The 15,217-nt window shown below is 41.3% G+C and overlaps 1 protein-coding gene across 2 annotated transcripts in view; it reads right to left on the minus strand.

Annotated features, from left to right (window-relative positions):
* Positions 1–15,217, minus strand: part of LOC110946395 (zinc finger protein OZF-like) — a 36,064-nt gene continuing 20,847 nt past the window's right edge. For both annotated transcript variants that reach the window (XR_007944178.1, XR_007944179.1), the window contains exon 5: positions 1–114. The gene's annotated coding sequence lies outside the window, so the exon portion shown is untranslated. The remainder of the gene's footprint in view (positions 115–15,217) is intronic.

Below are 15,217 nucleotides of genomic sequence, written 5' to 3' on the forward strand. Positions count from 1 at the left end.
TCTCCTTGAGTTTGGCCTGAAGCAGCGTGTGTTGGACCACGCCGATCCTCACGTCCATCTGGACCACCTCCTGCTTCAGCTTAGTCAGGCTCTGCTTGATTTTCACCACCGGAGCTGCAGAGGACGAGCCAACGCAGCGGGTTAGCAAAGAAAACACAATAATAAAAAATACAACAAAACACAAAGGAAAAATGATGACAAAAAACCACACAATAAAACAAAATAAAAACAAAAAAATGACAAAAACGCACAAAAAACACGAATAAAAACTAAAACACAAAGACAAAAAAACAGATAAACAAAACATGCATCACAAAAAACACAAATAAAAAACAATAAACACAAAAAATACAAAAAATTACAAAAGACCAAAAAAACCCGCAAAAAGCACAAAAATGACAATAATGCACAAAAAACAAGAATAACAAACAAAAACACAAAGACAAAAAACAAAAAACACAAAAAATGACAAAAACGCACATAAAACACGAATAAAAAAATAAAACACAAAGAAAAAACAAACATGCAACACAAAAAAAGTCACGAAAAGAAGTCATCATAGAGTTTAATTCATCACCTGTTTCAGCACAAAATCACATTTTAAATTGATTTCAGTAGAAAACAAACGATAAAAAAACAACAAACAACAGCATCAGGATATCTGTCAGAATAACCAGAAATATTATTGTTTTATTTAAAATCTCCTTTCTCTGACTTCATTTGTTCTTAAGCCGTGTTTTAAAATGGTTTTAACTGATTTCATTTTGAATTTTGTCCATTTATTTGACAAACAGATCAAATAATCTCTGATTATGGGTGAGCTGAAACATGAAAAGAAAATTTAATGAATCATAAAAATGTCCGATGTTTGATCACACATAAACAAAAAGCGATCAAACAGAAGTCAGCTGGTGATGTTTCATGTGGAGCACACATGGAGCTGCAGGTCACAATAATACTGAACAATATTTCTGCAATATTACGGACTGGACGAACGTCTCAATGACATGATGAGAAATAAGAGAGAAAATGTCAGCTGTTAATCTTTAGGAGTTCTTCAGATGTTGTTTAAATCTAAATTTAAATTTAATTTGTAATAATATTTGGATTATATTATTTAATGTTAATATATTTAAATAAAGAGTAATCATGAGTTTAATTTTTAAATTAATTTTTAAATCTTAATATTTAAAGAACTCTGCATGAAAGGACAAGAAGTTTCCAGTGCTTATGTGCTCTACTGTTAGCGGCTAACATTAGCATGTCTTGCTAACTAGCTCACTCCAGAATTCCAGCGTGAATTAGCGGATTAGACCCTCCAACAAACCATCACAGTTCAAAAACTGTGAGTTGTAGTTAAAAAATTCTTTCAGCGTGAGAAGGAGAATCTACTTGGGAACATTCTGATGTATTTTGGTGTCTGTTCTGTTTTTTCTACAGATTTGGTGGCAGGCTAAAGAGACTCAGCGTTTCTGATTTTAGAGCTCACACATACTGGGAGTCAGTGAGAGTTTTGGTCGACACACTCTGAGCTCTGAGAAGATTTATGAAAAAAAGCATATATCCTACAGCAATGAGACTCACACCGGGCGGAAGAGGACAGAAATCCCTCCATTTCTGTCTTTTAATTGTTCATATAGAGCAGAAACTGTGAGAAAGACACAAGGTTGGCTGCACTTTATTTAAACAAAAACAAAATAATTCCAGCTGGAGGAAAAGTTTCAAATTTTTGAAAAATTCATAAAACTTAAATTGCGACTGTGTAAAACCCGTAACAGACATGAAAACACGGATTTACACGGCTAACGCTGAAAGCCTCGTGACTGGTTTAAAGTTCGAACAAAGTTTCTGCCGTAAAATCTGCCGGAGCTACAGGGTTCATCAGCAACACTGGTCTTAGAGCTGCTCAGTGGCTGTTTACTTTCAAACTCGCCTGCTGTCACCATGGCAACAGGGCAACTGTCAAAAGATCAAAGGCACATTCTGTTGATGATGTCACATCGTGTCATGATGATGTCACACCAGAGTTTACTAATGTAGGTGAATGTGCCTTTGAAAGATCATTCTGTTCTAGAGGTGAAGTCCAGTCCAGGTGAATTCTAGAGGTGAAATTCTGGTCCAGTACTGAGAGTCGGCTTACAAAACCAAGAGGGGAGCGAACGCAGGCAAACAGAGTAGACGGGAACGTGACGTGAGAGTGATGCAGCAGATTGAACATTCAGAAAATGCAAAGCAGAAAGGTGGGGCTCTCCACCAACAGAAGAGCGTTATAATTGACTGGTCAGAGAATTTAAAAATGCTTCGTAAAGATTTGGAAAAAGTCCTAGAACATTTTCTGAAAGAGGACCTCAGTGCATTGCAAGACAAAAATGCAAAGCAGAAAGGTGGGGCTCTCCAAAAACAGAAGAGCGTCATAATTGATCGGTCCAAGAATTTAAAAATGCTTCACCAAGACGTAGAAAATGTCATTGGGCATTTTATGGAAGATGATTTCCATGCACTGGACCACTTCACTGACCATTTTATGGACGATGACAGTGACACAGAGCAGAAAATTGAGGCTCCACAAACAGAAAAGCATGCAATCATCGACCGGTCAGAGAATTTAGAGGAACTTTGTAAAGATCTAAAAAATATCATAGAACATTTTATGGAAGATGGCTTTCATGACTTGGACCACTTAATGGAACATTTCCACAAGAAGGAAGAGCAGAAAGTTGAGGTCATCCAAACACAGACCTGCTGCCAACCTGCAGCTAGCAGAAAGAAAAATAGGAACCGTTTCTTGATTCGGCTCGCATGTTTTTTTAGAAAGAGACCTTGAAGAGCATGGGTCTTCTGGGTCTGGCACTACTTAATTTTAATTTATGTTTTTTTAACCTAAAAATAATTTTTAAAAAAACATGTTAAAAAAATATAGCAAAAGATAAAATTTTACCAGAACCATCCAAAACAATGTTTTAACCAGGCCCCCAATATCCAACCTGGAAAAAATGATGTCTAAAAATTTTTAACTTCCTTTGAATTTTGTGACAAGAAGGCGGAGTAGCCTCCCCCTTCCTCCATCTCCTCACCCCTTCTGCCTGCTTTCTCCTCACCTCTTCAACCTCTGTCACCCTCATCCTCTCTATTTCTTCCCTTTCCTTCCATCTTTTCTTTTCCCTACTACTATCCCCACATTCTTTCTATTCCCCCTTTCCTTTCCTTTTCTCTCCTGTCTTGCGTCCTGTCATGTGTCATGTCCTTCGTCCTGTCCTGCGTCCTCTGTGTTCTATGTTCCCCTCTAAAGAATCGCCACCTTATCGCGGTGGAGGGGTTTGAGTGTCCCTGTGATCCTGGGAGCTATGTTGTCCGGGGCAATAGCCCCTGGTAGGGTCTCCCAAGGCAAATTGGTTCTAGGTGAGGGACCAGACAAAGAGCGATTGTGAAAACCCTGATGACAAAGACGAAAGCCGCTACCTGGTCCAGACTAGGGAAACCGGGGCCTCTCCCTGGAGCCTGGTCTGGAGGGGAGCTGGTCACAGAGCACCTGGTGGCCGAGTCTTTGGACCCTGTGGGCTTGGTCGGGCACAGCCCCAAAAAGTAACACGGGGTCGCCGCCCGGTGGGCCCACCTTCCACCGGGCAGGAAATCGGGGTCGGGTGCTATGCCAACCGGGCAGTAGGCAGTAGCGGGCGTCTTTGAAGCATTTTTTAGTTTTATTTCCTACATTTTGAACTAAAAATATAAAGTTATTTACCATAATAAAACCCTACACGCAGCTCTGTGACTGAACGGTGCCTACAGGGACGGTCAGGTTGGAATTACAGTCAGAAAAATCAACAGAAACAAGCCTTCTGCTGTTTTTTAATCTTCACAATGAGAAGTTCTTCCCAGAGAATCTCGTCTGCTAAGACTTTAAATTGAAATTCACTTTGTATTTAGTAGAATCGGCCTCCATGTGTGTAATGTGAATGCAGAGCAGCGAGCCAGAGCGCTTTGATTTCTGTCTGCAGCAGCGACGGTTTGGAGGTCATGAAGGTGCATTAACGTGAACTTCATGTTGACACACAAATTTCTTCTTCAGAATGACTTGAGACATGATAAATATGAAAGTAAATGATGTTTCAGTTGACTTGGTTTGAAGGAATTGCAGGGACAATGTGTTACGGCCACAGCCGTATTCTGGCTCCTCCCCCGTGCTTTGTGTGTGTGCGTTAGTGCATGTGTGTGCGTGTGTGGTGTGTGCCTGTCAATCTTCTCAGGCTGCTGCCAATCCGTTCCACCTGTGCTGAGCTAATTGGAATCAGCTGCTATCCCTCGTCAGCCAATCCGGTGCAGCCACGGCCCAGCATAAGAAGCCGGAGAGCCTGAGAGATGACGGCTTGTCACTGTACTCCAGTCTTGCCCATGTGCCTCATCGTAGAAACTTTGTTAGCCCACCGTACGTTTTGTGATTGTGGAGGCACTAGTCTTTTTCGTTATCGCTTGTTACACACGCTGTGTTTAGGTTTATTCAGTGGTGTAATGGTCCCTGGAGAAGTGGGTATACTCTTAATTTTCACCTTTTTTTTTAAATTAGTCCAGAAAAACGCCCTGTTTTAGAAACAGTGACATAGAAGACTACTCTATTCAATTTATTCAGTCATTTCTACTTGCCCACAATTATAAAATTATCATGACTTGATTAGGAGCAGTTTGTAGTTATTACTGGTCACACAAGCAAACTGGATTAATGTAACATGTATTTATCATGAGGCAAACATGGTGTTTCAGTTACTTTTGAACATTTATTTAAATAAAATACTTCAAATATGAAGTTGACAGTACATCCTTGTTCATATTTCATCATGAATAAAACCTCAATATTGTTTTAGGTCGAATCTTAAACTACCTGTCCCCATTCTTGTGTTTTTACTTACTTTAAAATCAACTACCAGCCTAGAGGTTTTCCAACATTATCCCAATCTAGCTAGCTTCAGACTTACGTTAGAATAACGTTAGCCTTTCAAAACATTAGTCAGACTCGGCCCGACACTCAGTTTAACCCGTTGCGCTTCAGTTATGCTTCAGTGTCCCGCCCGCGATACACTTTGAGATCTGCATAAGCAATTTGCTAAATGTCTGAAACTGCAAACGCGATTATACAAACACTATACGCCGATGGAAAGCTTAGATTCTCATGAATCCGCCGGTATAAACCACTTTCAGATGTGATTACCACAGCGGGTAATATAAACACATTTGTCCGACAAAAAACGAATATCCATCCATCCGTTCTCTATACATGGCTTCAACGTACACAGCGTGACTCACATTTCCGGGTTCATTATTACACACAGATGAAATATTCCACAAAAAACGGCCATAATCCAACCTTGGACATCCAGACGAAACAAGCCAGTAAACTATTTTGTCCAAAACATGTCTTGAAGACGGTATATGATCCACGAATAGGTCGTTTTCGAGGAAATGCACCTCGCCATGCGCGTCCAATATTCCCTGTATTTCTCGTCATATTTTTATTTACAAATAGAATTTTAGCGATTTTTTTTTTTTGTACTGAAAATGGCTGGAATTGACTGCAGCTTTAACCACTGGTAACAAAATATCCTCTCCTTGAAATGTGCAGTCATGTTGCCAGTAGTTTAAAACAATGATTCATTTGGAAACCACCTTAAAACTTACCTGAGAATTATATCGTCCATGAAAGTAGGTTCGCTCGATACTTGCCACTCACTTGAAAGGTGTTTATTCTGACTTTCTCGCATTTCCGCGCATCTTTCAAGCAGACCTGTCAATCAACTGGAGTGCCACAGAGGTGTTAGCAAAATTTTCCTCTGTATGACCCGCCCTACTCTGCCTCTGATTGGCTCATCCCTAAAGTTAACCAATCGAATCAGTGAAGGTAGCATGTACCAGCCAATTACAGGCAGAGGAGGGTTGTTCATAGCTTCATCATCCTTAAGGAAAAGAGGGCTACCTGGCACACAGATATTACTGAATGATGCGCACCTGGGAGCATTAGAAGTGGGTATACGCAATGCTAACTGAAAAATAAGTGGGTATATGCCGTATACCGCCGTATACCCTGGACTACACCACTGGGTTTATTGGGTACATTTAGGATCTTTTTGTTAAATTGATAGCTCTAGTTTAGAGTCTCTTTTTGTTCTCATTTATATTTATTTTTACGTCGTACTAGTGTCCTCCGTTTTTATTTTATTTTGTACCTCATTTTCATTTCTTTTTAATAAATATCTTTAAAGCCATTTCCAACTGGCTCTTGTCATGTATGCCAATTAGCTGGTAAACCGAATCAGAAGATTCCGCCTGCTCCACTCCATCCTATTCCTGCATTAGGTGAACCATTTGAGCGCGTTATTATTGACATTGTTGGACCGTTGCCCCGTACAAAATCAGGTAACCAATATCTGCTCACTATTATGTGCGCTGCCACCCGCTACCCAGAAGCTGTCCCATTGCGAAAAATTACGGCATCATCTGTGGTTAAAGCGTTAACCAAGTTTTTCTCTACATTTGGCCTGCCTCGCGTAATACAGTCAGACCAAGGAACTAATTTCCAGTCACGACTTTTTAAGCAGGTTCTGAAAACGTTAGGAATCAAGCATTCTGTGTCTAGCCCATACCACCCGGAATCCCAGGGTGCGTTAGAACGCTGGCATCAGACCTTAAAGTCGATGCTCAGAAAATACGCGTTGGAGACCGATAAAAGTTGGGATGAAGGAATTCCTTTTGTGTTGTTCGCTGCCCGCGATGCTGTCCAGGAATCCCTCGGTTTTAGTCCCGCAGAACTCGTGTTCGGTCACACGCCCCGTGGCCCACTTAAATCACTCCAGGAAGCTTTCCTATCAGCAGAACTCTCCCCTGAAGTGAACGTGCTTGATTACGTTTCCCAATTCCGTGAGAAACTGCACCGTGCAAATTCATTCGCCAGAGACTGCTTATCTTCATCACAATCCGTGATGAAATCTCATTTTGATCGTTCAGCTGTGTTACGCAAATTCGGTATAGGAGATAAAGTTTTGGCACTATGACCAGTACCTGGCTCCGCGCTCTCCGCCAGATTTACAGGTCCTTATGAAGTCCGTGAAGGCCTCAGCGACACAGACTACTCCATTGCAACTCCAGAGAGAAGACGTAAAATGCGCGTCTGTCACATCAATATGCTTAAACCGTATTTTTCACGCCGTCAGAATACTGCCACAGCTCCGCCTGAGAAACCCCGTACGTCCGATTCTGTTGCTGCCCTGGCACTGATTATAACTGATTCCTCCAGCATCGATGATGAGGATGAATTAAAGACGCGTCATTCGTCTCATCAGACTGCTCGTCTGCCAAACTCTGAGATGCTCAAAGTTCTTCCTACTCAGTTAGGCCATTTAAACAGCGCGCAACAAAATGACATAACGGCGTTGGTTGACCGCTTTGGATGTATTTTTGGAGATGTTCCAACCCGTACAACGGTACTGCAGCACGACATAGATGTTGGGAATGCTAAGCCTATAAAGCAGCACCCATATAGGGTTAACCCAATAAAACGTGAGCTGATGAAAAAAGAAACTAAGTATCTACTGGAAAATAATTTAGCCATACCTAGCTGTAGCCCATGGAGTTCACCGTGTTTGCTCGAAGCGAAGTCGGACGGCTCGCCTCGTTTTATAACGGATTTTCGAAAAGTGAATGCCGTTACTGTCACCGATTCGTACTCGCTTCCCCGTATGGAAGACTGTATCGACACCCTAGGAATCGCTAAATTTGTAACCAAATTAGATCTACTGAAGGGTTATTGGCAGGTTCCCTTAACGGAACGTGCGTCAAAAATCTCCGCGTTTGCAACTCCTGACTGTTTTCTCCAGTACACAGTCATGGCATTCGGCATGTGTAACGCTCCCGCTACTTTTCAGCGTTTAATTAACCGTGTGTTGTCTGGTCTGCCGAACTGCAGCGCGTACTTAGACGACTTAATAGTATACTCTGTGACGTGGGACGAACATGTTCACCTCCTCGAACAAGTGTTCGCTCGGCTGGCACGCGTGTCCCTTACCCTGAACCTAGCGAAATGCGACTTCGGAAAAGCCACCGTCACCAATCTAGGGAGACAAGTAGGACAAGGCCAAGTCCGTCCCCTGGAAGCTAAGGTTACCGCTGTCCGTGATTTCCCTACTCCTGTAACGCGTACAGCTTTACGTCGTTTCCCTGGGATGGCTGGTTATTATCGTGGATTCTGTCGTAATTTCTCGTCTGTGGTTCAGCCCCTTACTGCGCTTTTAAGCCCCATAACAGAGTTTATCTGGTCTGACAATTGTCAGCATGCTTTCGACAGTGCAAAGTCCCTTCTATGTCATGCTCCTGTTCTCGCTGCCCCTGACTTTTCCCAACCATTTAAGCTGGAGGTGGATGCCTCCGCAGTGGGAGCCGGTTCTGTACTCCTGCAGGAAGATGATGATGGAGTTGATCACCCGGTGTGTTTCTTCTCTCATAAGTTTAACAAAAACCAAGTTAACTACTCAGTCACTGAAAAAGAAACACTTGCTTTGTTATGGTCACTTCAGCATTTTGAGGTTTATCTCGGGTCTAGCCCTTTGCCAGTGGTGGTCTTCACCGACCATAACCCCCTTGTGTTCCTAAGCCGCATGTATAACCACAACCAACGGCTTATGAGGTGGGCACTGATTTTACAAGATTACAACCTTGAGATTCACCATAAAAAGGGGTCAGAAAACGTAGTCGCAGATGCATTGTCCAGAGCTTAGGGATTTGTTGTGATGTGTATGCTGTAACAAACCTGTACAGGTTTGTTTTTTTTAAGGAGGGAGGTGTTCCGGCCACAGCCGTATTCTGGCTCCTCCCCCGTGCTTTGTGTGTGTGCGTGAGTGCTTGTGTGTGCGTGTGTGGTGTGTGCCTGTCAATCTTCTCAGGCTGCTGCCAATCCGTTCCACCTGTGCTGAGCTAATTGGAATCAGCTGCTATCCCTCGTCAGCCAATCCGGTGCAGCCACGGCCCAGCATAAGAAGCCAGAGAGCCTGAGAGATGACGGCTTGTCACTGTACTCCAGTCTTGCCCATGTGCCTCATCGCAGAAACTTTGTTAGCCCACCGTTCGTTTTGTGATTGTGGAGGCACTAGTCTTTTTCGTTATCGCTTGTTACACACGCTGTGTTTGGGTTTAGGATTATTGGGTACATTTTGGATCTTTTGTGTTAAATTGATAGCTCTAGTTTAGAGTCTCTTTTTGTTCTCATTTATGTTTACTTTTACGTCATACCAGTGTCCTCCGTTTTTCTTTTATTTTGTACCTCATTTTCATTTCTTTTTAATAAATACCTTTAAAGCCATTTCCAACTGGCTCTTATGTTACTTCCCTCACCCACTACACGAGCCAGGGTTGTAACACAATGTATTGGAGCAAACTGTGCATTTCAGATGAGGACCAGCATTTGAAGCGTATAGAAATCATGAAAGTTGCATTAACGTGAACTTTATGTTGAAACACAAATTTCTTCTTAAGAATGACTTGAAATGTGATAAATATGAAGACTAACTTTCCTTTCCCTTTTCTAAAAAATTTTTAAAAATCATAATATTTCTGCATATGTGTGTATCAGATCTGAAGACTTCATGCCTGATTTCAGAGTTTTCAGGTTTTTGAAGGTCCCTAAAATGAGCTGAATTTGAATTATTTTCAGGTGGTGCTGCTTCCAAATGTTCCAAGGATTATCATCAGAGGACACTAGCTTAAATAATGAAGTTTCAAAGGTTTTCAAGAGGATTTTTTGATGATTTGTTGCTTTGATGAGTCTTCACAGATAATCAGACTTTTAACTTTTCGTAATTTTGGATTTATTTTGAAGTGTTTTTTTTGCTGTGATTAGTCCTACTGTTTTATTCTGGACAATGTGATGAATGTTCTGTATGTTCATAATATCGTGCAATATTACTTTGTATACATAAATAAAATCTGTGCAATATCGATAATAATTTGTGTAATCTTAATACTTATGTCAACATTTCCATTTGTGAAAGAATCGATGCTTTACCATTGGTGTGTGCAATAATGTTATTTCTAGAAGCAGTACTTTTGTATATCTTGTATTATTTTGATCATTGTTACGGGCTCAGCTTGGCCCTTGTTTAATAACGCCGCCTCTCGTGCTTCTCTGCTTTACTTGTCTAATTTTGTATGTAAATAAGCTGCTTGGAGACTCGTGTGTGGTGATTGGTGACGCTGTGGACCTCGTGAAACGTTGTGGCTCCTCCCTCCGGTCCTGGTTGGTTCCTGAGTTCCTGCCCCGGTTCAGTCCTGTGGATTGGCTCTCCACCTGTGCCCTCAGCCAATCGTCTGTGGCCACCTGGTTCTGGCGCTCCTTTAAATATGAACTGTTTCCAGCTGCTCGCCGGCTGGGCTAATTTGGCCCAGTCCCTCGTTTGTTTGGTGTCTCTTCGTTTTGGTTCTGTCACCTTGGCTAGCCTTGTTATTTTGTGACTTGTATTTTAGTTGAGACATTCGTTATGTTTAGTTTTCTTTAGCCTTTGTTGTTTCCGTTAAAGAAGCTAAACTTTAGTTAAATCAGTTGACTTAGTTACACACGTGGACAAAATTGTTGGTACCCCTCAGTTAAAGAAGGAAAAACCCACAATTCTCACTGAAATCACTTGAAACTCACAAAAGTAACAATAAATAAAAATTTATTGAAAATTAAATAATCAAAATCAGCCATCACTTTTGAATTGTTGATTAACATAATTATTTAAAAAAACAAACTAATGAAATAGGGCTGGACAAAAATGATGGTACCCATAACTTAATATTTTGTTGCACAACCTTTTGAGGCAATCACTGCAATTAAACGATTTCTGTATTTGTCAATGAGCGTTCTGCAGCTGTCAACAGGTATTTTGGCCCACTCCTCATGAGCAAACAGCTCCAGTTGTCTCAGGTTTGATGGGTGTCTTCTCCAAATGGCATGTTTCAGCTCCTTCCACATATGTTCAATGGGATTCAGATCTGGGCTCATAGAAGGCCACTTTAGAATAGTCCAACGCTTTTCTCTCAGCCATTCTTGGGTGTTTTTGGCGGTGTGTTTTGGATCGTTGTCCTGTTGGAAGACCCATGACCTGCGACTGAGACCAAGCTTTCTGACACTAGGCAGCACATTTCTCTCCAGAATGCCTTGATAGTCTTCAGATTTCATCGTACCTTGCACACTTTCAAGACACCCTGTGCCAGATGCAGCAAAGCAGCCCCAAAACATTACTGAGCCTCCTCCATGTTTCACCGTAGGGACAGTGTTCTTTTCTTCGTATGCTTGGTTTTTGAGTCTATGAACATAGAGTTGATGTGCCTTACCAAAAAGCTCCAGTTTGGTCTCATCTGTCCAAAGGACATTCTCCCAGAAGCTTTGTGGCTTGTCAACATGCATTTTTGCAAATTCCAGTCTGGCTTTTTTATGAGTTTTTTTCAGCAGTGGTGTCCTCCTTGGTCGTCTCCCATGAAGTCCACTTTGGCTCAAACAACGACGAATGGTGCGATCTGACACTGATGTACCTTGGCCTTGGAGTTCACCTTTAATTTCTTTGGAGGTTGCTCTGGGTTCTTTGGATACAATTCGAACGATCCGTCTCTTCAATTTGTCATCAATTTTCCTCTTGCGGCCACGTCCAGGGAGGTTGGCTACTGTCCCGTGGATCTTGAACTTCTGAATAATATGAGCCACTGTTGTCACAGGAACTTCAAGCTGTTTAGAGATGGTCTTATAGCCTTTACCTTTAAGATGTTTGTCTATCATTTTTTTTCGGATGTCCTGGGACAATTCTCTCCTTCGCTTTCTGTTGTCCATGTTCAGTGTGGTACACACCTTTTCACCAAACAGCAGGGTGACTACTTGTCTCCCTTTAAATAGGCAGACTGACTGATTATGAGTTTGGAAACACCTGTGATGTCAATTAAATGACACACCTGAGTTAATCATGTCACTCTGGTCAAATAGTTTTCAATCTTTTATAGAGGTACCATCATTTTTGTCCAGGCCTGTTTCATTAGTTTGTTTTTTTAAATAATTATGTTAATCAATAATTCAAAAGTAATGGCTGTTTTTGATTATTTAATTTTCAATAAATTTTTATTTATTGTTACTTTTGTGAGTTTCAAGTGATTTCAGTGAGAATTGTGGGTTTTTCCTTCTTTAACTGAGGGGTACCAACAATTTTGTCCACGTGTGTAAATCCTTATTGTTTTTATTTAATTAGTTACTTTTATTGTGTGTTAAACATCATTTGTATCATTTGTATTTACCCTTTTGGGACACCTTTTGTTGTATAACTTACTTCATTGATTATTAAATTCACAATTTTAGTTTTCCATTTTACATCTTGGTTTTTCTTGTATTGTTTCCTGCCCCATACCCCTTAGCACCACCAGCAGGACGTAATAATCATTTTTTAATTTTTGAACGACTTTTTCAAAATGTTGCCACTATCTTTGCTGCTGGAACAATTCAAATGTCCCCCTTGCTGGATTAACAAAAAAATGTGTCATGAAAGCACAAGAAGTTTCCAGTGCTTATGTGCTTTACTGTTAGCGGCTAACATTAGCATGTCTTGCTAACTAGCTCACTCCAGAATTCCAGCGTGAATTAGCGGATTAGACCCTCCAACAAACCATCACAGTTCAAAAACTGTGAGTTGTACTTAAAAAATTCTTTCAGCGTGAGAAGGAGAATCTACTTGGGAACATTCTGATGTATTTTGGTGTCTGTTCTGTTTTTTCTACAGATTTGGTGGCAGGCTAAAGAGACTCAGCGTTTCTGATTTTAGAGCTCACACATACTGGGAGTCAGTGAGAGTTTTGGTCGACACACTCTGAGCTCTGAGAAGATTTATGAAAAAAACATATATCCTACAGCAATGAGACTCACACCGGGCGGAAGAGGACAGAAATCCCTCCATTTCTGTCTTTTAATTGTTCATGTAGAGCAGAAACTGTGAGAAAGACACAAGGTTGGCTGCACTTTATTTAAACAAAAACAAAATAATTGGAGGAAAAGTTTCAAATTTTAGAAAAATTCATAAAACTTAAATTGCGACTGTGTAAAACCCGTAACAGACATGAAAACACGGATTTACACGGCTAACGCTGAAAGCCTCGTGACTGGTTTAAAGTTCGAACGAAGTTTCTGCCGTAAAATCTGCCGGAGCTACAGGGTTCATCAGCAACACTGGTCTTAGAGCTGCTCAGTGGCTGTTTACTTTCAAACTCGCCTGCTGTCACCATGGCAACAGGGCAACTGTCAAAAGATCAAAGGCACATTCTGTTGATGATGTCACATACGTGTCATGATGATGTCACACCAGAGTTTACTAATGTAGGTGAATGTGCCTTTGAAAGATCATTCTGTTCTAGAGGTGAAGTCCAGTCCAGGTGAATTCGAGAGGTGAAATTCTGGTCCAGTACTGAGAGTCGGCTTACAAAACCAAGAGGGGAGCGAACGCAGGCAAACAGAGTAGACGGGAACGTGACGTGAGAGTGATGCAGCAGATTGAACATTCAGAAAATGCAAAGCAGAAAGGTGGGGCTCTCCAACAACAGAAGAGCGTTATAATTGACTGGTCAGAGAATTTAAAAATGCTTCGTAAAGATTTGGAAAAAGTCCTAGAACATTTTCTGAAAGAGGACCTCAGTGCATTGCAAGACAAAAATGCAAAGCAGAAAGGTGGGGCTCTCCAAAAACAGAAGAGCGTCATAATTGATCGGTCCAAGAATTTAAAAATGCTTCACCAAGACGTAGAAAATGTCATTGAACATTTTATGGAAGATGATTTCCATGCACTGGACCACTTCACTGACCATTTTATGGACGATGACAGTGACACAGAGCAGAAAATTGAGGCTCCACAAACAGAAAAGCATGCAATCATCGACCGGTCAGAGAATTTAGAGGTACTTTGTAAAGATCTAAAAAATATCCTAGAACATTTTATGGAAGATGGCTTTCATGACTTGGACCACTTAATGGAACATTTCCACAAGAACGAAGAGCAGAAAGTTGAGGTCATCCAAACACAGACCTGCTGCCAACCTGCAGCTAGCAGAAAGAAAAATAGGAACCGTTTCTTGATCCGGCTCGCATGTTTTTTTAGAAAGAGACCTTGAAGAGCATGGGTCTTCTGGGTCTGGCACTACTTAATTTTAATTTATGTTTTTTTAACCTCAAAATTTAAAAAAAACATGTTAAAAAATATAGCAAAAGATAAAAATTTTACCAGAACCATCCAAAACAATGTTTTAACCAGGCCCCCAATATCCAACCTGGAAAAAATGATGTCTAAAAATTTTTAACTTCCTTTGAATTTTGTGACAAGAAGGCGGAGTAGCCTCCCCCTTCCTCCATCTCCTCACCCCTTCTGCCTGCTTTCTCCTCACCTCTTCAACCTCTGTCACCCTCATCCTCTCTATTTCTTCCCTTTCCTTCCATCTTTTCTTTTCCCTACTACTATCCCCACATTCTTTCTATTCCCCCTTTCCTTTCCTTTTCTCTCCTGTCTTGCGTCCTGTCATGTGTCATGTCCTTCGTCCTGTCCTGCGTCCTCTGTGTTCTATGTTCCCCTCTAAAGAATCGCCACCTTATCGCGGTGGAGGGGTTTGAGTGTCCCTGTGATCCTGGGAGCTGTGTTGTCCGGGGCAATAGCCCCTGGTAGGGTCTCCCAAGGCAAATTGGTTCTAGGTGAGGGACCAGACAAAGAGCGATTGTGAAAACCCTGATGACAAAGACGAAAGCCGCTACCTGGTCCAGACTAGGGAAACCGGGGCCTCTCCCTGGAGCCTGGTCTGGAGGGGAGCTGGTCACAGAGCACCTGGTGGCCGAGTCTTTGGACCCTGTGGGCTTGATCGGGCACAGCCCCAAAAAGTAACACGGGGTCACCGCCTGTATATTGCACAGATTTTATTTCAATAAAATGGGTCTCCCAAGGAACAGATTTTATTGAAATAAAATCTGTGCAATATAGATAATAATTTGTGTAATCTTAATACTTATGTCAACATTTCCATTTGTGAAAGAATCGATGCATTACCATTGGTGTGTGCAATAATGTTATTTCTAGAAGCAGTACTTTTGTATATCTTGTATTATTTTGATCATTTTTTAATTTTTGAACTACTTTTTCAAAATGTTGCCACTATCTTTGCTGCTGGAACAATTCAAATGTCCTCCCTGCTG

Source organism: Acanthochromis polyacanthus, chromosome 9, assembly GCF_021347895.1.
Source record: "Acanthochromis polyacanthus isolate Apoly-LR-REF ecotype Palm Island chromosome 9, KAUST_Apoly_ChrSc, whole genome shotgun sequence".
Taxonomy (NCBI): Eukaryota; Metazoa; Chordata; class Actinopteri; family Pomacentridae; genus Acanthochromis; species Acanthochromis polyacanthus.